Source organism: Oryzias latipes, chromosome 21 (assembly GCF_053564925.1).
Source record: "Oryzias latipes strain Hd-rR chromosome 21, Olatipes_Hd-rR_3.1".
Classification (NCBI taxonomy): Eukaryota; Metazoa; Chordata; class Actinopteri; order Beloniformes; family Adrianichthyidae; genus Oryzias; species Oryzias latipes.
Genome location: NC_136257.1, coordinates 27,515,704 through 27,542,075, shown reverse-complemented (window position 1 = coordinate 27,542,075; position 26,372 = coordinate 27,515,704). Strand labels below are relative to the sequence as shown.

Genomic DNA, 26,372 nt, shown 5'->3' with positions numbered 1-26,372 from the left:
CCTGCACTACAGGAAAAAAAAACATTAAGAAAAAAATATGTAAAAAAAAAATAAAACAATGATTATCCTGACAAATAGAATGACTGAGATATAGGTGTTTATTTCTCTATAGAAGTCTATGAGATTACATCTTCTTGGAACCAGCAGGTACTTCCTTTTTGGACCGCCAAGGGAGGGAGGTCACTTGGTCCAGTTCTTATATCCAGTCAATGCCAGAAAAAATACACAATATAGCAACAAGTATGATTAACCAGTAAATATTCAGGCCCATACGTTTACGCTGATGTTTCTGATATGAAAGGAAAAGCCGACAGGTACAGGTGTTTATGAGTCAATATGCTTTACCTGGCCATTTTTCTCATTCATAGTTCCTTTTCTCCTGTCAGACATGTGTGTTCTCAAAAGTTTGAAGCAGATTTAACTCCTCTAAAAGTACCCAATTAAGCAGAAGCACTGTGCTTTGTTAAGATCCGGCACTGGAACAGCTGTGGCAGCGATGCTGCTCGCAGTAATGAGTAAAATGCACTCATATGGGTTTGTTTTTCCAACAGAGGCTCTCTCCTGTTTGTAGCTCCAGTGAGAAGTCAGACAGAAACAGCCCTTGTTTAAAAGAAACTCTGCTGCCCTCGTGGAGACCCCTCTTTCCTCCTTTCCCTCCACCATGCTCTTTGGTCCACATCTCCCTCCCTCCATCCATCCGGGCGACCCTCCCTCCTACTCTCAAGACGCATTCCTCCCTCGCTCATGCTGGGAGGACGTCTTCCACAGATTTGTGGGAAATCCCGTCGCTTGCCTGTTTTTAGAAGTCTTGCTAAGCGTTGAGGTAAAGTAAAGACATTTGCAGCCCTTTCTTAATGGCTATATTTAGACTCACAACGAAGAACAATCAGGCAAACAAAAGCAAACATCAGATTGTTCTGCTCATTCAAATCAACAAGACGGAGAGGAAACTGAGGTTTGAAATTAAACACAGAAAAGCAATGCTTGGCTAAAAAAAAATAAAAAAGATACATAAATCCAAGCAGCACAAAAACATGGTTTTTCAATAAACAGTGTTGCACTTCCTCTTCATGCCACAAAATGAGCTGTGAATATAAGCCAGATTGTTTCCATGAATTAACCCTCATTTGCTGTGTCATTTCAATGGAATTTTAAACACACCAGCTAAGAAGTGCCCAATTAAATATACAGTCATGCTGCAATGTACACGTGCACACAGAGACATGCATGATTGCTTAACTGCTAATATTGTCTGACATGCGTTGCTGTTTATGGCAACATAAAGTTGGCAAAAGTAGCCCGCTGATAAAAAAACACTAAAATCAGTTATTTAAAAAATCCCAAAAGAGCAAAGTAAACACCTAAATCAACAAGCATTCCAATTCTTTACAGTCTTAAAGACTCGGATCATCTTTGGAGACATTTTTAAAGCGTTCACAATGATATTAAAATTATGATTTTACCCTTTTTTAGCCAAAGTCCAAGAACCTGTGTCGTTTTCCAGGACATCATTTTTGCAGAGCGCCAGTAGTTCATTAGAAATTCCCCTCCGAGTTGTGGGCGGGGCCACTGGCACAGAGCAACCCACACCTCCCCTCCCTGTTACTGAGAGATCTCCGGTCACACGCTCCCCCACTAGCTTACAGTCCTTCACACCCTCAACCTAACATCAGCGGTGGAACACAAATGGCGAGTGATACTGTTCCTATCCAGCTGTTTAGTTTTGAGCCAGATGTCAGCTCAGACCAGGAAGACTAAGACCTACATGGACCCATTTATCTGCAAGTGAATGCATCAAAATGGAGCAGAGCAGGAAGCTTATGGCCTGCCTAGTGTATTTTCTACATTACAAATAAGCTCTTTTTTATGATATTTTTTCATCTGCACAAGATTCACAATTATTTGAATTAAAAAAAAACTAATAAATATAATTTTTAAACTCGTTTTTTTAATGTATGCCCTCCATCATCAGAAAAATGCCCCAACAACACGTTAAAAACACAATTTTCATCTGGGGTGGGTCTTTAACCACACAATGGTACTCTAAGCCAGGGATCTCCGTGCAAATTGTTTGTGCTTTATTATCCATGTTTTCGGAACAATAACTAAACCCCAAAGTGTGTTTTAGAGGCTAAAAATAGTGGGCATGTTTAACGTTAATGGAAAAATAAATATTTTGTGATATCTTATTCGCACAAATAGATTTTTTTTAAAAGTCTCAGATTCCTGCACAGATTTGCAGACGGCCGTGAACATCAAAGAAACAGCATCGGTTTAGCAAACTGAACCCATTTTCAGGGAGTATATTTGCTAACAGAAAGGCGTTTACAGCTGATGTAACATGGCCGTCTCTCTCTATTGTTGCTTTTACAATAATATTAAGCCACGGTTTGTTGCAGAGATATTCTGAATTAAGCAGTTTTGATAAAGCTCATAAACAGCGGCAGATGCGAATAGAAGTAAATGAAAGCCTGCAAGGAAACAAAGACAGGAAAAATAAATTTTTTGCCTGCCTGCACCAACCATTATATATGAAATAAATAAGTAACAGCGGATATTTAGGGCCAAACTCTCTACGCTCTTCAGAAATAATCTATCGTTCTTTTTGCTTTTAGTGTGAAAAAATATTAATCGTTGATCTAGGCAAGTCAGAAAAGTATTTCAATATGTGCTCTGTTGGCCATTTCTGTCTACTTGTTGCACATAAAGGTGTATTTATGCATCTCATATTTTATAGCTACATGAGTTTATAATCCAAAATCAATATGATTTTAATTCACAGGATCATAACTTATCAGTTTACACAATTTGTTGACAAATTTATTCATTGTATTCTTTCTAAGTAAAAAGATTTGTTTGGTTAAAAAAAGAATATTTCACATAACTAGTGAATTGGATTAAACAAATCTTAACCGTTCATGAAGAATATAAAGAATTCGTCTATCGAAAACTATCTGAAAGCCGTTTCTGGTCTAAAAGAAGAAGAAGAAAAAAGAAATTCAGCAAATCTGCAATTTTATAAGCCAATATTAAAATATTCTAAATAAAAATCTATTACATTTTAGATAAAGTCTTTTAAAGCCAACCCTAGTGATCACCTAATGAATGGCAATAAATGATCTTGTTTTAACAAACCAAGAAGGGCAAGTTCTGCTTGTTTTGCTACGGGCGAGTTTGTCCACTGTGGCCGTCTTTCACAACCACGGCGTCACATGAAAACCCTCTAGAACGGCAAATATGAACGGCAGCCCAAAATGAACAACACTTCCTGTTCTGCAACACAACAGCCAAGAAGGACACAAATACCTTAAGAGAAAAGCGAACACCGAAATAAAAGAATAAAACAGTAGCTAATATTAGTCACTTCTCTCTCTCTGTAAAAGGCTGCCCTTATGTTAGCGTCAGGGACATGTGATGACAAATCTGATCCAATCAGTGGTCTACTAAAGTTTTCCATCAGTATTAATAGACAAAATAAAAACAAAAAACCACAAGATGAAGAACTTGATGTAAAAACTTAGGGGCAACAATTTTTAACAAATGAAAAGCCCTAAAACAGGCTAAAAAACAAGTTTTTGAAATTTTTGTGCAGCAAACTTGTTTTTGTTCATAGTAACCATTTTAAAAAGGGGGGAAATTAAAATGAGACAAAAATCAAGCTGAAGGACGAGACATGGCCCCAGAGGCATGTCAACCTGACGATTTGACCCAAGAGTGAAATCAGACCAGGGAATTCTTTCACAACGATCGGTTTTTGCTTTGAGATGGAAAACGAACGCCAATATGCTCACTACACCCCGTTTTCCTCCGAGTGCTTGTAGGAAGGGAGCGGGTGCTACGCAGCAGCACACAAGACATATTCTTTTAAAAATAAATACAACTGACACAGTGAAATAATGTTCTGAATTGTGAATCTTGATCAAAATGTTCAACATCTCAGTTTTTTTTTTTTTACTATATTCTGTTAACTAATGTCAACAAAGCAAACTACAATTAAAAAAATCTGGACCAACATTTGCTTGTTTTCAGCATTCCAAACAACAATAACGCAAAAACAGAGAAGAAACATAAAAGCATGCTAGATTAAAAATGATTTCCATAAACTATTACTTGGGTTATACTCGTCCTTTCGTAAGCTCAAAACGAGGCTTGAAAGGACGGGGATTGAAAAAAGTCGAGCCTTTTGACTCTACAGTCACCATCAAACAATGGATTTATCAAAAACAATCAACATTTGCACTTTTACTCCAAATTTTCAAGATAAATTTAGCACAAAACATAAACTGCTAAGGAAGGATTCAATAGTCTGGAATTTAATATTCCACTAAGTCTGATTTCTTTGTTGGACTCAACGCCATTAATGTGTCAACCAAATGTTCAAGTAGGGGAAGTACTCGGCATAATTTAACCTCATTTCTGCTGTCCCCAAGCTAAAAAATAAATCATCTTTTTTACATAAATATTCTTGAATTAAGAAGGGAGGGTAGCTGTCATATTGATCAAAAACATGTTTCCTTGAAGTATGTCACAGAAAACGTGAGACAGTTCACTTCAACTTAGGGTTTTACTTTATGCTCAACAGCTGATGATGGTCCAGCATCAATAAAAATATTTGCAAAAACTAGATTTTTTTTGGGAAATATTGGCATCATTTAATGAGAAATTAATGAAAATTACTAACAAAAGAGGCCAAGATATAACATTCTAAGATGCCAAGAATCTTAAATAAAAACATAAAAACCAAAGAACTTTCAGGAATGCTGTTTCCATCAAAACAATGTCTTCCTTTTTCTGTCTGTAAATTGTGTTTAAGTTATTTCTGACTGCAAAAACCAATACAATTGACATATAATTAACAAAAACAAATGGTTTTTTATTCAGGTAATATTTGACACAGCAAAGCCTTGATTACTTCTTAAAAACTCATTCGGAAGTTCTCTGCAAAGCACCAAGGATCTCACCCATCACCTCTCAGCGGCGGAACTTGAACACATAAAGAATATTGCTGCCCAAGGCATCCTTTCGTTTGCACTGTCACCTTATAATAAAGTTCTGACACGCGAGATAAATAACTAAACTAATTTCAAATGAAAGCAAAGTTATTCATGTCACTTGCCGCCGCAAGTCTGCTACAAGTCTTTCAATGAAACTGGAAAGCAAAGAGAAAGTCTTTAACGCTCACTTTTCCAAAACTAAAAATGTTAAATAAAATCCCTTAAACCCTTTTTCTATCTTGTGGAGTCCAGATGACCCCACCCTTGCATTGACGTGTTATCCCTACCATGACAAAGGTGGATAAAGGTGGAGGGGATCTTATGTAATCCATGGATACCAGTGAAGATCAAAACTCATTGAAGAAAAAAGGTTCAGCGCACTGTCTAGTGGGTCTAGATGACCCCATTCCCAACGTTAATGTGCCTTGGATGCACGTTAACGTTGGGAGTGTGGTCATCTGGACCCCACAAGATAGCACAAGGGTTAAGCCTTTAAGACCAGATCTTTAACTCCAGTGGTGACGTTCCTTCGACTACTGTAACTCGTTAACCGTTAACGAAATTACCGTGTTTCCATTGGATTCTAACGCGGAGAGAACCAACTTCGCAGCGATATGCAACCCTTTTAAGCAGCGAAGTGCTTACGAAATCTGTCGCATATCAATGCAGAGTGAACACGCAACACATACATCAGTGCAAAGCAGATACAAAAGGCTGCTTTTCTCCGCGTCAGATTTTCGCGTTGATCGCATAAAAGGTCAAAGAGTTACGCTATGTCATATAACGTGGGTTACTTTAGGTGCTGCTGGTGACCTGTCCACTATAAGAGGGTTAATAGGAGTCATACGTTTGGTTATTTAGAAGAAATTGGGCTAATTAAAACTACACAGTGTCAGCTGAAGAAGTACTTTTTCCTGCGTTTTTATTTTACTCATAATAAATCCTGAGTTTATTTGAAAGGGTCCCCTTCCATCACTGCATTTTTCTCTGTCAATCACAGCAGAGAAACATGGACACAACATCCTTGAGAACCTGCAATAAATCTACACGTATGAAAAAAAAAATGTATATATACCAAAGATTCAAAATAAAAGAATGTTTTTCACTCAGATACTAAGATTTAAAACTAGGTTATAAAGACACAAAAGTCCTGTTGACTTTTTTTTTTAAAACATGTCCTTCAACCATGTGTGCACCTCCATTTTTGAACTAAATTGGTGCATTTTCAGGCTAGAGACGTGACTTTAAAAAAAACACACAAAAGGAAATTAATTATGGGCTGAATGAAAACCTGTCTTAGTGTGAAGGAGTTGAATCAAAGGAGATATTTCTGCCACTTCACAAAAATCACAAAACACAGGTTATGTCTGCAAGCACTCTCACACTGTTAGCAATTATACACCTAAATGTCTCCATATGCTACTTCTCCACATTTTTGTCCTTCTTTGCTTCAACAACCAGACTTCGATATTCAAATGTTCACAATCTTAATGTTTATTGTATTTTTGTGTGTATTATAGCACAAAAATGAAGGTCAAAATAGTTTTAAATCCCAACTGTTTCAATAATACGGATTTCAGAAAATGAATGCTCTGATGTTGCCAAATATTTACTTTAAAAGGTTGTAACTCTAGGTTATAAAAAAATAATTTACTTCTCCCTAAATGTGCTGCATTTTATTTGAAGATAAATATGTAAGCTGTACATAAAAAAACTGTATATATGCTTAAAGAGAAGGTAGTACAACAAGCATTTATGATACTCATGCTTCTTTAGTTCAACCGTTTTCAAAAAATCCGTCATACAAGGTAACACGTTCTTAGTGTTTGTTCTGCCTTAATTATTGTATCCATGGATACAGTATGGATCTATGACGCAACACTGAGGCTTTCAAGTTTTCTTTGTCCGCCCTTTCTGCATGCTGTGTGCTCCAACCACCATCAAAATCCATAAAAATAAATAAAAAAAAGATGAACCCTGCTTCTACATCTGAAAAATATCAAGACAACCTAAAGATGTAATCTATTAAAAATGTGCCTGCTTTATTTATTTTTGCAGGTTTAATCCACTGTATGATCTAAGTCAAGGCCATCGACAGTGTACAAACTGTCCTACAGGTGTTCCTCATGTCAATATGTTAAGGTAAAGGGCTCAAAATACCACAGAACGACAAATCTTTACAGTTATGTTTTGTTTCAAGCTTCTTTAAAGCTTTTCCTTCAGGTATAGCATTATTCTGAAGTGGTCCTGAGACATGGTTGGACCCGGTAACATAAGAAACACTATCATCATGGCCCACATCCCAAAGCTGCAGTCACATTAATGGACTGCAGCACTGCATTCATTTGGAACATGATGGCGATTCGGAAGAATCTGACAGTTAATGCTATTAAATAAATAAAAGCAAGCATGTTGACTATGTACAAAAAGCTATTTATAGCTCCTTTCACTTCTACCACTGTTGCCCAATTCAACCACTGTGTTTTTGTATCAACATGTTGGTTGCAAGACTGAATAAAATAAAACTGGCCATCTGTATGAGTGATGGGTGTTAAACTCATTCAGATCACATTAGTTTTTTTAGTTTTTTAAACACAGAATTGGTATTTTCCCAACAGCAGTCACGGGATAGCAACAGGAAAAAAAAGTATCAAGTCTGGTATCAAGAGGCACTACAGGATCAGCTGAGCGACAGCTGCTCTCCAGCAGTCCTGCTTCTTTAGAAACACTGCGATTACTACCTGACATAACTCCACCGAGACTTATGATAGTAGTAGCTTACGAACTCTCTTCCACTTACTACTACCATTATATTTTTTAAGCAATAGGAAAATATTCTAAACTATTTGCCATTTTCTAAACAACGTTGACAAGGGATCATATTTTTTTATTTAAATTCAGTGTCTTTAGTCTAATTTATCTGGCAGCAGCAGTTTAAATCCTAAAATCTGGATTTATTAATCAAAGTTCATATCAGATGCAGTATAAACAGACTTGATCAAATTGAACTTGTCCAAAAACTGAAACAAAATATTAAATTGCCATTTTATGCTTGTTTCCTGTCAATTGTGGGTTTATGTAAAAGTATAAATGTTGCAAATTAATCCACAACTTCTACGGTCATCTAAAAAATTATTTGCATCTAGTGGTATTCCAACAGATTTGTGATTCAAGAACTAAATTCTAGCACACCAGTGACGCCGTAAAATATGTCTCAATACAGTGGTCCCTCGCTCTATTGCGGTTCAGCTTTCGTGGATTTCTCTCTGCGCAATTCTGCATTCTTTTTCTTTTAACAGAACATTGTCTCCTGTGTTTTGATTGGCTGTAGAACTTGTCAATCAATTTTCTCTGTGTGTGAAGTGATATTTTTGCCACCACATTGCAAACAAAAGTCACAGTTTGAGATCAAAATTTCCTAAACTTCAAACAAATGTTCAGTAAAAAAAAAAAAAACTTTCAAAATTGCATATAAACACATAACATCAAGGGTCAAACAGCCGGTTCGGTCTCCGAGTCTCGGTAGCAGACACCATGTTAGATAAATCTAGCAATTTGACTGGATAGAACCTAGACCAATCAGCAGGCTGTTTGGTGGCAGATGTGTCGCACTAAACTGAAAGTCATGAACACAAAATCAAAGATAGGGACAAAGCCAGATGAGGGATAACGCATCTAAAACCTTTTATGTCACAAATGCAAAAATGTATTTTAAAAGTGAAGAAAAAGATTCTGAAAGCATACATGCAATATTTTTATTTGCAAATGTGAAAGTTTTGTTTTTAAAGCCAAATACTTTGTCTGCATTTTAGGAAATTTGGATCTCGAAACTGTGACTTTTGTTCGCAATGTGGTGGCAGTAATAGCACCTAATACCCATGCTGGGTCTCCTGTACAGATTTTACATACATTTTCAGTCACAAGCAGATCTTTGTTTTCATTCTATAATACTGAACTTTTTTTCTACAAGGGTTTGAACTTCAGAGGTTTAACAAGAGAGAAAAATGTGAAAATGTTCATGTCTGTCTGAGAAAAGTGTATCAAGTATGTAGTGAGGGATTTTACAGCCTTGAAACATCTGTAATACAAGGTTGCGGATCCATAACGTTAATTTTAGAACATAAACCCCGCGAAAAAATGAAGGGACACAGTAACTGTAACACCAACACCTGAACTAGCTAACAAGATAGTGGTGCTATAAGCGCAAGCCACGCCTCACGTCACAGAAATGCTGTGACGGCGACTGCGGAGCAATATATTTGCTACATAGTGTGTGAATTTATGTGGATGGAATGAAGTCCTACCTAACCCATGCAGCATTATAGACGAAATACTGAAAGTCATCCTTGGAAGCGAATATACAAACACTTCCAATGAGTAGACGATAAACGTATATCGTGGCTTTTGGGTTTGCGTACACAAGTCTCGCAGCAAACAGAACATTGCCCCCTACTGTATTAGCATGTGTAGAACCACAGACAAAGAGCAATCAACCAACTGGTAATTTTGTGCAATTAATTTGCCCTAAATTCTATTCTTTTGGTAAGGTCTGTAAAGGCTTCTATGAACTATATTTTTAGATAAAACCTTTTTTTTATTTAAAAGGCTCGATTTCTCTTCAAATTCAAAGTTTGATCATATTTTTTTCTCGTGTTCGTTAAAAGAAGGCAAACAGTCAAAGTATAAAAGTACAAGACAATTTGAAGCTACGGCACAGTTCCTTGATGCTGAGAAAGATTGTAATCATAACTGTTGCAACAGACACACACCTAAACTGTTCCACTACTTCACCAACTCAACAAGTTGAAGCCATGTTTCACGCCAACAACTGCACGTTTAATCTTAAAATTGGCCAAATTCACATTAAAAACCACACTAAATGTTCACCTTTTCTGGGGGAATCCCACATAATTACTGTACTATGTTGGCTTGACAACTGTAAGGTTTATTTAGTGGATGAGCTAAATTCCTTTATGAATTGTGAATAGGCGGCAAAGAGATCCAGGTAAATGTGAAAACTGATACGTTGCCTTAAAAGAAATACTTCTACAATTACGAGAGAACAAAGATCCCACAGTGTGAAAATAAACATTTCCAGCAACAGAAAAACTGAAGCCCAGGGGTCTGATCTACTGTACGAGGCAGGGAGGGTCCACCACCCCCACCACATACATATCCAACTGCGCAAGAAAAAAAAAAAACATCTCCTCCACCTATCGTTCCATGTCACACGCAACACGAGCCTTCAAAGTTTTAATTAGAAAACCCATCATGAAGCAAACAAATGCACAGAAACTGGAGACGCCAATACACAGAAGCAAAAATAAATCCGTGGCCGTTTTACATCAATATCCATTTCCGCGCGTCCTTCACCTCACTGTGGTTTTTGGTTAACACGCTTCAGATTAGATAGCAGATAAATAAACAGTGTGCACGGCGTTCTCAAGAAGAACAGCCTGACCGTGTTTTATCCCCAGCATGTGCAGATCAGAGAGTGAGACCAAGCAGGGGTAGCTCAAGGCAGCGAGCGGCGCGCTCAGATTTCTCAGCTCCAACCACCTCCCTGACCATCAACCGCCGCTTGGCAAGTCAAAATCCTCTCGTGGAAAATCAGGCACAACTATAGATAAATGTCAGATTGTTGGGAAGAGTCTGGCCTAAAAAACGGTTGGTTTCTATGACTGATGCCGTGATTTTAACTTGAAAAACAAGTGTTTAATGTTCCAGGTTCACTCATAACTACCTGAGGAAACTCAACAGCTTGAAAACAAACTGATCATTTCAGCATGAATAAAAGGCTTAACGGGAGAATTTCAACAGACACAACATGCAGTTTATGAACAAACGTCAGTTTCTATAAGCATTTATTCTACAAATTTGACATTGAGTCACCACCAATATGCCCATGCTCACTTCTAGGTAAAAAAAAAACAAGGCAACAAGAAGGAGCTAGCTCATTTACACAGAATCTGCCACAGATTCACACTTCTGAGAAAACACACAAGCCGTGCAGGTACAACGAAATGTGAGAAACAAAGAAGAATGAAGCCAGAATTGTGCTAGATTACCTCAGAAGCCCCCCTGCCCTTTCAGCAGGGCCTCATATGGAGAACCAGGCCTCAAGTCCCCTGGGCACTGATGTCTGCTCTCCACTCGAGTCCCCCCAGCCAGCCAGCCAGCCGGCCACGGAGGCTGTGTGAGAACGTGGCCGACTCACGACGACCTACAGCCACAAGTCATTCACACCTGGAACAGAGGAACACAACTCTGCTTATTGGGTGAAATAAACACGAGGAAATGGCAAGGAAAAGCACTCCATTTCTGGTGTTGACAAGACTGCCATGTAGTAAACACATAACCAGAGCACCGTTGAGGTCATTAGGGAACTACAGTAGCCCAGACATTCATTTATACTTCACTTATCAACCAGTGTAGACATAAGACATTACAGGACACACAACAATTCTCTATAAAAAAGGCCTTTGCAGGCTTCTCCTTCCTATTAATACACATTACAAGTGGTAAATACCTTCTTTTTTATTTAAAAAACTCCACCATGCACTCAAAAGTAGATAGGCTAGCAGAACTTTTGCAGTTAGCAGTGTTGCCTAGCAACGGAAAGACAAGATTTTCTAAAGGTCCCAATCCACTCATCGTAAAAGTGTTGCCAGTGGTCTTATAATTATGTAGTTTCTTCTACGGCTATTTTTTTTTTTTTTTTGTAGCGTTTTTGTTGGACAAAGTTTCTGAATAGCAGCAGCAGCTGTAGTAGTCCTCATTTCCCATCATCACTCTGTGTACACACGCTACCGCTAGCTTACAGCCTTTCACCGCTAACATAGCATTAGCGGTGGAACAAAAATGGCGAGCAACATTGGAGCCATCTAGCCGTACAGTTTTGATCCAGATGCCAGCTCAGGTGAGAAAAACTAAGGCGAACATGGATCCAGTCGTCTACAAGTGGATGGATCCGAACGGAGCAGAACATGGAGCTTCTACGTAACTACAAGCTTCTTCCAATGGCATTTACATACAACAATTAGAATATAAAAATAGTCAGAAACAGTTTTGATCTTAATTTTCTTTACATATGTCCTCCATATGCTAGAAGAACGTGTTAACAATACCAATTTTCATTTGGAGTGGGTCTTCAATAGGAGCTTCTGCAGTTTAGTCTCAGCAACTGGTATGTCTGCTCCCGTCTTTGGACAAGATCCTGAACTCCTGACTAAGAGCGGAGAGTCACTCTGGTTCAGCGCTTTAGGTAAAAACTGGGGGGTGGAGGACTCAGATTAGTCTCAAATGTTATTTTCCTGCAAAATTGACTCATCCTTTAACCACTGTAGAGCCTACTTGCTTGTTCAAAGCATGAAATTTAGAAAATATATAGATAATAATTATAAAAGGGAGTTTAAATCCAAAATAAGGAGTTACACTCAAGGACCTGTAGATTTCCCTCCTGAAATGTCAAGTTAAATAAGATTGCTAAATGACTCAACACATGCCTTGTCATGTTTTTCCTTTTCCTTTTACCAAGGTAACAGCACAATGGCACAAGTTGCTTGAAGACGGGGCCTAAACTCGAGGAAGTCCTCCTAAAATATGCAAACCTAAAACTCTGCAAATAATCCGGAGGCACAGACAGAACTGCAGGGACTGTGCTCTTTCCAACCCCCCCTGAAATCTCAGCGCCTCACTGGACAACCCTTGGCGGACAAAGTAATTCCATGGCGCTTGAAACTCCAGGAACTTTTTTTTTTCTTTTTTCCTAAAAGAAGTTGTTCCTGTTTCGCCAGAGAACTGGTGGTGGGGGGGGGGAAGGGAGGACTTCAGCACTCGCATTCATGGAGCCTCTCGGCCAGCGCAAACAAAGTCTTCCCCCGAAGAGGGAGGCTGTGGACGGCGGCCGTGTGGCAGCGAGAACGACGACGTCGTCCGCAAACACACGAAACCACAACCTAAACGGGGTTGGAGTCTCGCGGCTTTGTCTGCTTGTGAGACGACCCGGGCCCTGCTCGTTCATTTTCAAGTTGTGCTACTAGCTCCGGTAACAATGTAACAATCAAATCGCTCAGCAGATGATAGGGCTGGCCGATATACACTCATAAGCCGAGGCCTGTGCTCTCCGTACACGTTTACAAATCACATTAAACTCGTTTGAAATGAAGAGAATACCATACCAACGATGTGGCGCTCCCGAAGAATGCACACCATGCATGCTGCATTGTATCCTTTTTTCATTTTCACTAAGCACGGGCGGTCCTCCAGTATAATGGGGTAAAAACCAATATTTCTCCGCGGGTTTTACGCCGTGCTGAAAACATGGTGAATGATCCGCCACCGCCGCGCCGGAATAACCTGCTTTTGCCGTCCAAGTGTCTCTCAATGTCTACCAGGCCGGACGCGACGCGGGTTTCGCTAGCCCGTCTTCGGGGACAGGGGTAGAGAAGAACGGATACCGGAGTGAGATGTCCCCGGGAGGAGGACCCGCGTGTGCCCGTTGCCAGGAGGCGAGCCGTGTAGCGTCACTTTCCTGCTAGATGTGTAAAAGGGTTCACTCACCTGAATTTGTTTTCCTTAATTTCCATTTTTGTCAAAGGCGGGTTTTGAACCACACTCATATCAAATCACTACATTATCATGATAACATGATAAAATAGGAAAATGTCTCCCCCCCCTTTTCGCATGAGCTTTCCAGTGGTCCTACTCCATTCCATCCCAGTCAAAATTTCCTGCCGTCTTCCCCCTTCGCTTTTGAGCGATGGTTTCGCCCAATTCTAAGTAGCAATTCTAGGTCAGTTCTGTGTGCCAGTGAACGTTCCTGTCGGACAACAGCAACTATTCAGCCCTGCGTGACGCCGACAATGTCTGAAACAAACACAAACACGCAGAACGAGCCCGGACTATCCTGTCCGGAACCGCCTGCTTCGGTTTGCGCGCCCGTGAAAGCGAATTCAAACTTGAGATAAGTTCGACCGAGGCTTGAAAGTTCGGATGTTTTCTTTCGCGATGACGTCAGCTAACGTCCGTAATTGTATTTTAGGGAATCTTTTCAAAATAGTATGCATTTTTAAAATAACGTGGCGTTATAAAAAATAAAAGCACAAAACTTTGGCTGGTTTTAAAAAACGTCACTTTGATATTTATTAATATCCATATATATATATATATATATATATATATATATATATATATATATATATATATATATATATATATATATATATATATATATATATATATATATATATAATTAAAATGTTAAAATTAAAATGTTTAAATAAAAAGGAAATGTATTACTTTCAAATGAATAAAAGGGTTGTTTTATATTCTATTAGAATAAACTATATTAATTTTTACTCCAATAAAGGGTTCTATTTTTTTCCCAGCTTTTTGTTTTTGTATTGGAGCACATCTGTTCTTCTCCCTCAAAACTAAGAGTACTATTAGTCATTTTAAAACAAAATAGCTTTCATAAACTATTGTATTTACTTGAAGTTCATTGAAAAAAGACATATAGTTTTACAGATGCTTGTCAGCTGACCTAGATCATTCTAAAGTGAAAGTTCACAGGGTTTGACCTTAATGTAGTATGAAAGGTGAAAAGCACACAAAGACTATCAAACTCAAAAATTAATATAAACTAGCCCAAAATCTGACTGATATATATCAAGGTGAAAATATTTTCAGAAGATAATAGTTATGATAATATATATAATTTTTAAAAGACTTGTAAATAAATCGATTAATTTTCACTTAGGACTTGTCTTTTTTTGAGAGCATACAAATCTATTATATTCAGGAAAACCAAACAGTAAAAAGCACTTTTTATTGTTTCCCTTTTAATCTGCTCCTATAATCTGGCGTCGCTCTGTCTGGTGAAGATTTAATTGTGCTCCCAATGAGTCAAGTTGCTAATGACATGACACTTGATAAATAAAATCATATTCATCTAAGGGGCAGACTCACACAAATACACACATCTTACAGCGTGGCTGTCAGGAGTCTCAAAGGAAATGAGGAACATTGAGGACATGCAATGTGAAAGTGGTCCTTCTCAATATTTAATCAAGATACATTTCAAATCTAACCCAAATGTATAATCAAGACAAGCGGGGATTGAATAAATTGGTGTTTAAGTGCACATATTATTAGCTGGCCTGATTGCGTACATGTGTGTGTTGGGGGGGGGGGGGGGGGGGGTCCCGATTGTAGTCATACAAGAGCTGAAAGAGTCGCAAAAAGAAAAATATTTCAGTGAGAGCTCCCTTCTTCAGTGTAATGACCTGAACTGTCAGGATTCATAAATTAGCTCAAAGATAAATTCAATCTTGCACAGAAACAGAAATATTTTGATATTTCAAAAGTGTTTCATTAATTAATGTCCTAAAGTTTGTTTAGGGGAAGCACTTTTGGAGTGTGGGCTTGTTTTTGTGCAGGATTTAGTTAAATTATTCTGAGGTATATATCTCAGTGGAACCATTTTCAATGTTTGCTGAAAGAATAATCATCTGACTAATCATTATTCTGAGCTAAAGTCACTGTATAACGGGGCAGAACAGTATTTGTACCTTCAAACAAGGAGGAATTCTGTTATTGTAGACCTGTTACTTCTTCTGTAACCCTTGTTCTATCCTAGGCACTTTACCTTTGGGAGCTGGGTCATCCAGACCCACTAGACAGTGCTCTGAACCTTTTTTTCTTCAATGATTTGTGATCTTCACTGGTGTCCATGGATTACATGAAATCTTTCCACCTTTATCCACCTTTGTCATGGTAGGGAGAACACGTCAATGTAAGGGTGGGGTCATCTAAGACAGCACAAGGGTTGAGAAGATCTTCAATCTTTCACTTGTTACCGGTAATAATAGCACCTATTTGAACCGATTATTAGCATGAAAGACATCTGTCCACACCCTTGAACAGGCAGACTACAACCTGTCCACCATGATCAAGACCAAAGAGCTGTCAAAGGACACCAGGGACACGATCTAAAAAGAACTGGGCAGATTGGAGAGAAAAGATCAAGTGTTGTAGCAAATTATTAGATAATGGAAGAAATACAAGACAAGACCACAGACAATCTCCCTCCCCCGGAGATCCATGCAAGATTCCCCCCTGATGGGGTACAGATGATCTTGAGAGCGGTGAGGAAACGGCCCAGAACTACATTGGGGAAACTGTCCAGGCCCATCCTAAGTTCTCTAGACATCATCTGAATGATCTAGAGGAGGATTGGGAGAATGAAACCAAAACGGAACTCTTAGGGAGTATGGATGATAAGCATGGAGGTGGTAACATCATGATTTGGGGCTGCTTTTTTGTGTGGGGAACAGGACAACCATACATGGTCCCATTGACATGAATGGGACCATGTATGGTGAGCTTTGGGGGAAAAACCTCTTTCTATCAGTGGAAGCATTAATAATGAAACATGGCAGATATTCCACTATGACGATGATCCTAGATACGTTGACGAGGTAACAAAGGAGTGGCTACAAAAAAAAGACATTTCAAGGTTCTGGAGGCCATGCCAGTCTCTGGACGTCAATCCAATGGAGAACCTGTGGAGGGAGTTGAAAGTCCGAGTTGCCCAGCGACAGAACCAAACCATCACAGCGCTTGAGACAATCTGCATGGAAGAACGGACCAAAAATGCAACTATGGTGTGCAAACCTGCTGAAGACGTACAGGAAAAGTTTGGCCGTTGCCACTGACAACCAGAGTAGTATTGAGAAGAAATGTTGCTATTGAACAAATAATTATTTTCTGCACTTTATACAAATAAATTCTTTAAAAAAAAATCAAAGAATGTTCATTTTTTTTATTCTTTTCTTTTCTTCTGTTTCCACAGCTGAAGTGTTTCTATGACAAACATCACAGACATTTCTTATATTTCAAAGTGGGACAACCTGCAGAGTCTTAGACTGAAATACATGTATTTTTTCCACATTGTATGTGCTTTTCAGGTCCACCGGATTCAAGTAATGTGTGTGAAGGTGCAGACACTGTACCGATTCTTCTTACTTAAAAATGTGGCTATTGTTGGTGTGCATTCATGTTCAGTGATGTGGAAAAAGTATTTACTCCCTTCCAGTAAAACAATAAACAACGATGACTGAAAATCTACCCATCTAAAGGTATGATTTCATAAAATGGGGGGGGGGGGGACGTTAACCTGCCAAGCCCCGTGAGAAAACTAAACTGTTTTCAAGGTTTTGTGTTTAGTGTCAATGAGTCACCCCCCCCCCCACTCCCCTTTGTTTTCTTCAGAGCTGTTTTGATTCAGGAACATTGGACGATTTCCAACAGGAACACTTTTTAGAACATGTCACACAATTTCAACATAACCTAAGCCAAAATTTATTTTATTATTTATTAGGATAACAAATCTATTTCCTATTTGTTATCCTAATGTTACAAATCAAAAGTTTCCCTTTTAGTTTTTTTTTTTTCAAAATAAAACAGGATTATTGTGTAATCAGTTACAACAAAACCTTTGGTCTTAACCCTTTAAAAAACCATTCCAATCATCTTTTGATTTATTTTAAAAGCATTTCCACCATTTTTGCCAAAATAAAAAAAACAGTGTTGTTTTCTATGACATAGTTTCTGCAGAGTGCCAGTAGGTTGTTAGAAAGTCTCCTCAGAAGATTCATAACTGCCCTTTGTAACAGTAAAATCTTTAGCTCTCATCTGTTTGCTCAGTTGCTTGACAGGACAAGTTTAAAATGAAATAAAAAGTTATCTTAGTTGTAGGCGGGACTGTTGGCGCTGAGCAACTCCACCCCCCTTCCCTTCCCCGTTTCCGAGTGGAGTTGTGGCCCGCCCAGCGTGGTTTTGACATCACGAATAAGCTTTTTTTCAATTGGCAATTTTTTTTTCTGCTCCTGATTCTCAACAATTTGAATAAAGAAATAATCAGATTTTGAACTTAGTTTACCTAATAAGACCATCGTCATCAGAAAAATGCTGCAAGAACATGTTAAAAACATGAAAAACTAAATTTTCGTCAGAGTGGGCCATTAACACCAGAGCTCAACCTTCAGTGTTTACATTTTTTCACTACCACAACTCTTCAAGCGTTTATGCAATAAATGCAATTCCAGCAGATTCTGAAGTGGAGTAGCAGCTTTACACTGATATACAACACTTTACCGCAATAATATGCTCACGCCGTCCACTTAAATCCACTGGTTCTGTTGTGTAGAAAAGCTGCTGATATGCAACCCTTTACGTTAGTAATGTGTTAGGTGTACGGTACGTCAAAGAGCGTGTTATTTAGGTCTCGCCGGTGACATCCAGGGAGTTAAAGGGTCAAGGCTGCAAAGAAGCTCCAAATACTTGCCCTACCACCACCATGCTCGAATGTGGGCTCTTTTTTTTGTTATTTTTTTCTTTTCTGTCTGTTGGGTTTAGTCGAAATCAAACAGGGCACACACCTTTCAGGAAGTTCAACATTTAGATTTGTATACCACAAAGTATTTGATCAAAAGGTTTTGTAGGGCAATTTTATTATTTACAGTTTGATTGGGATTTAACAAGGAGTGGAGTGGGTGCATATTTTTTTTTAAATCCAAGTAAAAAAACAAAACAATCGACTTTAATCTTAAAACTTGCACATTTCTATTTGCTGAGATATTTGTTCATGATATATAATTAGTGAAAGATTTACCCCACCTTAAAAAAAACAAAACCAGGAGGGGAGTATATACTTTTTCTGCAGCAGTATGTGTTTGTAGGTTTGTAAGTTTTTATCTCTGCTATGATTCAAGCCCCCAAGCAAGTTTACTCCTGCATTCAAACACATTTCATCCCCTCTCTGCCGCCCAACTACTCTATAATTTCTCCTACCCTATGCCAGCTGCAAATTGGGGGCGGAACCCAACAAATAAATAGCTTTGCCTGCAAGTAGTTCCTGATCACATCTGTCAAGATGGATAATGTATTCTATGCTCAAGGTGATAAAAACTATTATAGGAAAGACGATTAAGAGGCACAGTTTTTTTTTCCAGACTGTGAGAATCTAATTTCTGTCAGCCCAGAATCGCAATTGAACGAAAGGGAAAACATAAGAAGCAAAATAGGACCAAAAAGCAAATAGAAAATTGTTGATTTTAGAGACAAACGTAAAAATCTGAAAACTGAATGGTCATTCTTACCCAAATAATAAGTCACACTGTATGGCTGCCAGCATCATTAATATTTTTATTACTCTGGTTTACAGCCAGTGGCGACAACAAGAAGCACTGCAATGTGTTTGGACCCAAGATGGACAGCCAGACCCGTGTGCCCACACATCAAACTGATTGTAATTGGTTTTCCTTGTTTTAATTACATTAACTCACTTTAGATTTGACCCCTAAAGGAAGTGTTAAAGCAAAATAACTCTGAAATATAAATGTTGTTTTCTTTGCCCGCTCCAGCCTTGAAATGAACAAATGTTTGGCCTTTTTGCACAAACTATCATTGGTTGCAATGATTTCTACCCAGATCTATGAATATTGACTCTGGAGAAACATAAACAGTACTTTGGTATAAAGGAACTTCCTGTGCAGAAAAGCAGAATATACTTAGCTGCAATTTTCTAGGTTTCTATCACATATTTTTTTGCTTTTTACACTTGTTTCTTATTTGATTTTTTCTTGGAAATTTCTTGACATTCAAGCTTGACGGCGCACCCTTCTGATCTTAAGGTCCCAATCTAATCATCTTTCGAGCTATTTTCAAAGTGTTTCCTGTGATCTTTTAATTATGATTATGACGTTTTTGAGCCAAAATGTAAAAACTTATGTCGTTTTCTAGGACCTAATTTCTGCAGAGCGGAAGTAGCTCATTAGTAATTCACCTCTGAATTGTTGGCGGGATCTCTGGCATGGAGCAAACCCCTCTCCCGATTGCTGAGAGTTCTCTGTTTACACACTCTCCCACTAGCTTACAGCTCCTCATACTTCCAACCTAACAGTATACTGGTGCAACAAAAATGGCGAGCTATTTTGTTCCTATCCAGCCATACAGTTTTGATCCAGATTACAGCTCAGACGAGGAAAACGAAGACGTACACGGATCCATTTGTCTGCATGTGGATGCATCAGAATGGAGCAGAGCAGGGAGCTTGTGGCCAGGCCTGCGTGTTTTTACGTCAGAAATACCATCTTTTTCAAACTGCATATTGTCTGCTCCTGATTCATAAGGATTTTAATAAAGAAATACTTAGAAATGCAATTTTAAGTGTAATTTTCTTTCTCCATCATCAGAAAAATACCAGAAGATGTTAAAAAACATCAAAACCACCGAATTTATCGGAGTGAGTCTTTAAAGATCTTTAGTTCATCCAAACAGTAAGCCAACAAATACTCATATTTTGATGTATCATTAATGATGTTTCATACATTTGCTTTGCTAACCTGTATCTTTTTTATGCGTTTGGGGGTAAAGACAGCACTTTGGTTTGAAGCTATTTTTCTTTGTACTGTAGAGAGCAGACAGACTGAAGCGGTTTATGACTACGAACACTCTGCAGTGACATTTCAGAGGCTAGGAAACAAAAATCTCGGGATGAAAGCTCCGTATTTGTGACTTTTGACAAGCAGGCCGTGGCAGCGTTACGACATGTTTGTGCAGGCTTGGAGAGATCAGTGACACACCACAAAGCTGTGCCTCTGTCTCTCTGTGTATCACACGTACACAGCACACACAAACACACCCTTTTTCTTTGTGTGCACGCGTACAGGCATGTGGGTGTGTGCATGTGTGCATGATAAACCCCACTGGTGGAGTAACAGTAGACTGGCAGTATTCCCAGACTGGGTTGCATTAGACATTCACACGAGCGAGGCTCCTCAGGTCGATGCTCTGGCTCTCAGGCACTGCAACTGTCTGGCGTGACTGAGCGAGCTCTGGAGGCAGGACAGCAGAATCCGGATCCTGTGCAATAAAACGACAGCGGGGAAATATTAACAGTGTGAGTTTAAGCAGCAAAACAGTCCTGGTGATCGTGTTACCGTCTGCATTATTTATTGCTTTGATAAACAGTCTGAGAGTGGGAGAAACACTGAAGACGTGGGGAGGGGACTGCAGCAGCCTCGGCTCTCCTCATCAACAGGTTTAATGGCGTTGATGAGAAGAAACGCGGCTCTGGCCGGTTTATCTAACCACTGAGACAGTGAGCTCACTCACACAGCAGTGAGTTCACTAACCAGAGAGTGGCAGCCTGACCAATCATCAGTCAGCCTATTATCATGGTATGCAGCGTTGCCATGAGTAACAGAGACGAGCGCTGCCACCCAGGCCCCCTAATGATGGCTGAGATGCTTCCACTCTGCCGGTTCTGTCCACCTCTTCTTCAGACATTCTTGCACTTCTATTTGCGCTTTTCATTCTGAAGCCATCTTTTCTCCACATGGCGGTTTTAATTATATATTCAACATCTCCCATTTCCGTCCTCCCGCCCAGCTTCCAGGGTTCCCGTCGGCCGTGTTTACAGTCCCCTGCAGCAGTGTTTTCGGATTCTTCCCCGTGGCAGGTGTGTGTGCAAACAAGCTGGAGGACTGAAGCAATGTTAATTAACCGATCATTAAAGAGTCAAGGCAGACCCCGGAGATGTAAGCAGTCGCCCACCCACCTGCGTCTCACCATTTCACTAACTGGACTGTTAATGACTAATCAGAAGCGGGAATGATTATGTCTCCTCCTAAAAAGAAAGATTTATGATTGCACGCCATTGTGTTTGTATTGGCTGGAACATCTGCAGAAAATTGCGTTTTAATGTTGAAAGAAATTTATTAAGGTAGAGTGTCAAATCGGAAATCCCGAGTTGCAGCTTGTTTGGAGGATTGCATTTTTGATGGGGAGTTCACAACCTTCAGGTCCTGACCGAATCTGATGAAAAAATTAACTACTTTGGAGTCCTAACGTCCCTTTCTCCTCTGGAATTTTATGTTTTATGCAAATTTTACCTAGCTAATAGTCAAATTGTTTTATATTGTTGCATGTTTTGACAGAAATTGATCAAACATTATATATTTTATTTAAAGAAAAAAGTAAAAATAAAGGTAAATTGATGCAAGTTCTTTTCAGATTTTTCCACATTGCAGGGGAGAGTTTTGGAGCCTCTGTAAAAACTGTAAAATCAACTTTTCTTTCCTCCTAAGACAATGAGAGAAGTCTTGTTTTTAAGTCATCTGAAATTCAATTTAGATTTTTGCCTTTTTCCCCCCAGAAAAAAACAAAAACATTTTTTAATGCTTCACCATCATACACATCTGTACATGTATGTACACACAACTTTAGAAGACTGTAACAAGCTTTCCCCAGGTGTAGGTTTTATTTTAAAAGTTCTTTTGAGCTCAAACGACATTTTTCAGCCTATTGGGACATGGCGTTGCTGCAGAAAACCAACAAAACATCCAGTGGAAAAGAAAAGCTCAGTTACCTGGTTTTAGAGGAAATGTGGTTGAAGACTCACTCAAATGAAATGAATGTTTTTGGTGTTTTTAACGTGTTTTTTTTGTCATCTTTCTGATGCTGGATGTCATATTTAAAGAAATGTAGGCCCAAAATTCCATTTAAGTATGAAATTTTGAAGAAAATCTTATTTTTGATGTAGAAAATATATGATGGCAGGCCAAAAACTCTCTGCTCCGGTCTATTAACTGTATAGGAACTGGACTGAGTGACCTTTCACCTCTGGCGTTTCAAACAGGAAGTACCTGCTGACTCCAAGAAAACAAAACCTCCAGACTTCCACAGAATAATAAACAGCCATTATTCAGTTTTTATATTTGCCAGAAAAACCCATTCTGATACCTTTTTGCTAATCCTATTGTTTTTATTACATTTTTTTTATTGCAAAGTATTCAAGTTATGAACTGGTCAATCAGATTCCTCAATAAACGTATATGTTCTCACGTCCAACATTCGACACCTTTGATTGACGGATTTTGTGAGGCCCGTTTCAAGTGGAAGTCCAACAAGCTCACTCTTCACTGGCAAGAGTGGTTGCCATGGAAATGTAGATTCAGAACGACTCGGACCAATCACTGCCTGGCGACTGAACTGACTTCATCTCTTTGGAGCCAGAAGCCATTTTTTTATGTGTGACGTCATACTCACTTGGTCCAGTTCTCTTATACAGTCCACTCTGCTCTGCAACAGGGAGGGGGGGGGGGGGGTTTCTCAGCCCCAGTGGTCCTGGCCACAACTCAGAGGCAAATGCCCTGCAGAAACTATGTCCTAGACATTTTTATATCACAGGCTAAAATCAACTGGGGACACTTTTGAAGGAGCTCAAAAGACAATCAGAGTGTGTCTTTAAGATATAGGCGAGTAACAGGCACAGTAGTTCCTTTTATGTACCAAGTATCCAGTTTCAGTATAATTAGGGACAACTACTGGCAGCACATGATGACCCTACATGTGAAAATGGGGAAAATTGTGAAAAGTTCTTTGACCGGTGTTTGCAGATGTTTCCCGACTGCATAAAATGCAGATACTCGCCCTATTTAGAGGTGCAAAGCATAGTTGTTGAAGAACATTAAATCCTTTTAGAGATTTAACAGCTTAGTTTCAAATGGGAGCACTTAATCACTCCAGACCAAAAGATGAAAAAAGCCAGTTGGGTTTCCAGGAAACAAGAAAAACTAAGATGTATTAAAGCGACTTATTACCTTGGAAATGTATGACTGCTACCTTTGGCAACGTCCCTTTTTTTGCACACAAATCAGTGTTTCTTTGCATTACTTTTCTGTAGCTGAGAAAAATACAATTAGCAGAGCTTCCTTAAATGTGGGTTTTTAGTCAAGACATCTTATGCATAAACCAACAAATACTATCGAGTTAGTCTGGAAAAAAGTTAGATACTGCTTGTATTTGGCATCCAAAATCAAAGAAGTTTGAAATGCAACTGTAAGAATAAAATGCCATAAAGTTTAAATCAGAATATTTTTAGGAGATGCAATGTTGTAGATACCCAAAAATCACGTCAAGAAAGAGTTGCTGCAATTTACAGAAGTCCCACAAATGCATCACATGCAGACAATCAGCTGTTTTTAAAGTTAATGTTCTCCAAAAGAACGAAGCTTCCTTGCAGCTTGTCTACGAAACTAGACAAGCTGCAAGGAAGCTTCGGCGAACAGCACGCATGCTCACGTATTTGTCGTTGCTAATAAACATAAAAAGCACAAAGTGAGCCAGATCAACAGAATTCCTGCTAAATGAAGCAGCTGCTGAATAATCAAACAGAATCTCGCCTTGTATTATACATGTTATGACATAACCACAGGGAACTGAGTCGTATGCAATCTTTTTATAACAGTAAATGCATTTCCCTGCAGGTCAAGAACATTTACCAAAGCTCCCTTAGTAGTTCACATGCAGAGTCTGCAAAAAACTGGAAAAAGAAACGCAAACATACTCTAAATGCAAACAACGGGACAAATCTGAAAGAGTCAAAGTTCACGACCCACGTCTTTCAAGTTTTCATCATCACTGCGGAACAGTTTATAACTAAATGTTAGAGGCATTTTTAAAAAAAAAGTAAACAGATGTACAGCTATAAAAGAAGAACGTAAATAGAAGAACCAGACTAAATCTTATAAAATATAGCTTAGCACAGCATTCACGTAGGAAAACCTAAGATTGCTGAAGTAAAAAAAAAGTGTATACTTAGTCTACAGAGCCCAGAGTGACTAAAATATTGAGCTACTTGTTAAAGTAGCGGCGCCCGTATCAGGAAGCAATGGTGAGAAATTTTAGCTCCTTTCGCGAGAGCTGGAGGTAAGAGCCCATTTTCTATGGGTGACGTCACACCTCGATTCGTCTGTTGTTTTTTTTACAGTCAATGGGTTTTGGAACGCAATTTGAGCAACGGGTGCGGTGCAAAGGTCTGGCAGCAGTGCAATTTCAGTGGCGAGGCAGGATTTGGTACCCGATTGAGCCAAATCACCCAGTGATTGGTACCCGATTGAGACAGTACCCGTTGGGCAAAGGCGGTTACACCCTGGACAGTCTGTCGCAGGGCAGATGGAGCGAACGCAATCACTATATCGGCTCCAGGGAGGCGAGCTGGCGGCCAGACACTGTCGGTAGGGGAGCCAGCCTGCTCGGGCCTCCTAAACCTCATGACATTTTTCTTATTTTCATCAAGGCAATAATAAAAAAGGTCACCTGATTTTATTCTTGTTTTTATTTCTACCCTCTCTGGTTAATGCAGGACAGCAAGCCTTCAACCTCGGTTAGAGAGAGAACACAAATGCAGAGACCACATTTGGGACTAATTTTAAATTTATGCAATGTGCCATCTTCTCTTCTCCCGCACATGAGCTTGTGCAAACTGGACGAGGCAGATCAGGGAGCTTGTGCACTGCGCATGCGCTGCTGGGCTGTTGTGACATCACAACAGGTCATTAATTCAAACCGAGCGTCTTTGCAACATTTTGATTGACAGCGATATAAAAGGAAAAATATTCAGAAATACAAAAATAAAATGATTTTTTTATTACATTTCTTCTCTTTCATAAGAAAAAAGCCACAAGTACATGTCAAGTTCTCAAAAACTTAAAAAACATGATTTTCATTGGAGGGGGAATTTAAAAACTGCAGTCATTGTTGCCCAAACCTGACCACAGATGGAGCAGCAGGAAAAGAAAAGGCACTACTTCATTTATGTAAAGAATTTTGCCCGTGAGAAGAATTCAGGCAGCAATTAGGTTTGTCAGCACAAATTTAATTATATAATTAGAGAGACAATTTAGCAATCTAAACCTAATAGTTTGGAATTGTGACAGGGTACACCACAGTCTTTATTGTGAGCGGGAACAAGGCGAAAACGGGTGGAAAATGCCTAAAGATAAATGTTTCAGTGCTGGGATTTTTTTTAATGTTAACTCTCAGTAGATTGGACACTTTGGTGGGAACTTTTTATTTTTAGCAGTCGAGAGTATCCTTGTTGTTAGAGACTGTCACTAAACTAAAAAAAGTTAAAGTTTGCTGAGTTTAAATGTCCCTCAACTTAACTGTTGGGAATTTTTTCTGTCCCGATTGAATCAACATATGTCAAAAACGACGCCATTTTTTTAAAGCTTGTTTAGAGTAAAAAAACAAGAAAAGTAAGTGAAGGTGTGCAGTTGCTGCAATGGGCTGGAGACCCGTCCTGGGTGTACCCGCCTTCGCCCAACAGTAGCTGAGATAGGCTCCAGCAACCCCATTAATTAAGCAGATTGAGTGGGTTGGGAAAATGGATGGATGGAGTATCGTAGGTTATTTGGTCATTCTAAATTGCCTCTATAGGTACGTGTGTGTGTGTGTGTGTGTGTGTGTGGTTGTGTGGCCCCAATACACTGGTGACCTGTTTAGGGTGTACACCACCTTCACCCAACA

The 26,372-nt window shown here is 39.1% G+C and overlaps 1 protein-coding gene across 5 annotated transcripts in view; it reads right to left on the bottom strand.

Moving 5' to 3' along the window:
- bcl9 (BCL9 transcription coactivator) overlaps nt 1–14,005 on the bottom strand; it is a 37,289-nt gene extending 23,284 nt beyond the window's left edge. For 2 of the 5 annotated variants that reach the window (XM_011489870.4, XM_078939996.1), the window contains exons 1-2: nt 13,175–13,536; nt 11,063–11,240 (exon numbers count right to left, since the gene is read on the bottom strand). The gene's annotated coding sequence lies outside the window, so the exon portion shown is untranslated. Of the gene's footprint in view, nt 1–11,062; nt 11,241–13,174; nt 13,537–13,556 lie in introns of those variants that run through there. The other 3 variants (XM_011489871.4, XM_020713262.3, XM_078939995.1) reach the window with 3 other exon arrangements.
- Between the last annotated feature and the right edge of the window lie 12,367 nt (nt 14,006–26,372).